This window comes from Euphorbia lathyris, chromosome 7, assembly GCF_963576675.1.
Source record: "Euphorbia lathyris chromosome 7, ddEupLath1.1, whole genome shotgun sequence".
NCBI classification, from domain to species: domain Eukaryota; kingdom Viridiplantae; phylum Streptophyta; class Magnoliopsida; order Malpighiales; family Euphorbiaceae; genus Euphorbia; species Euphorbia lathyris.
In genome coordinates this window covers 14,626,146-14,626,914 of record NC_088916.1, presented here as the reverse complement: position 1 = coordinate 14,626,914, position 769 = coordinate 14,626,146, and the positions used below count along the sequence as shown (strand labels likewise).

The 769-nt window shown below is 38.5% G+C and overlaps 1 non-coding gene across 1 annotated transcript; it reads left to right on the top strand.

Moving 5' to 3' along the window:
- Positions 1–286: 286 nt before the first annotated feature.
- Positions 287–393, top strand: LOC136201580 (small nucleolar RNA R71). The gene has a single exon (XR_010673928.1). It is a non-coding gene; the product is annotated as a small nucleolar RNA R71 (small nucleolar RNA).
- Positions 394–769: the final 376 nt, after the last annotated feature.

The window sequence follows — 769 nt, the reverse complement described above, 5'->3', positions numbered from 1 at the left end:
ATCAATTTTGTGCGATAAGGCAGAAAATTGGGCTTGCAACATCGCTACTGGATCAAGATTCACTATACCTTTAACTGATGATGTTGTTGAGGATGATGGTTTCGCTAATGGTACGTGTCCACGTTCCACGGGCCACATACTGCTGTTGATTGCCATTTCCTCCAAAAGTTCCCTTGCTTGGGCAGATGTTTTCTTCATGAATAACCCTCCAGACATAGCGTCCAATGAACCTCTAGTTGTAGGATTTAGTCCATTATAAAATATTTGCATTAAAAGTTCAGCGGGCAATTGGTGGTGTGGGCATAAACGTTGAAGTTCTTTAAAACGTTCCCAAGCCTCATAAAGAGTTTCATTATCATTTTGAGAAAAAGATGTTAACTCTTTAATGACTCTTGCGGTTTTTGCTAAAGGAAAATTTTTTGATAAATATGCTTGGGCTAATTGCTCCCAAGTCTCAAATGTTGCGGCTGGCATAGAAGTTAACCACTCTTTGGCTCGATCCTTCAAAGTAAAAGGAAAAAGGCGAAGATTGATTGCTTCTGCAGTCACATTCGGTATTTTAAAAGTGTCACAAATTTCTAAGAAATTTGTCAAATGGGTATTAGGATTTTCGTTAGGTAACCCGTAAAATGTTACGTTATTTTGCAACATATTAAGCAACGCAGGCTTAATTTCAAATTGGTTTGCATTAATTTGGGGTCTAACTATATTGTTTGTTACACCGGCCACTCCTGGCCTAGCATAATCCATAAGTGTGGCCATAACTTCT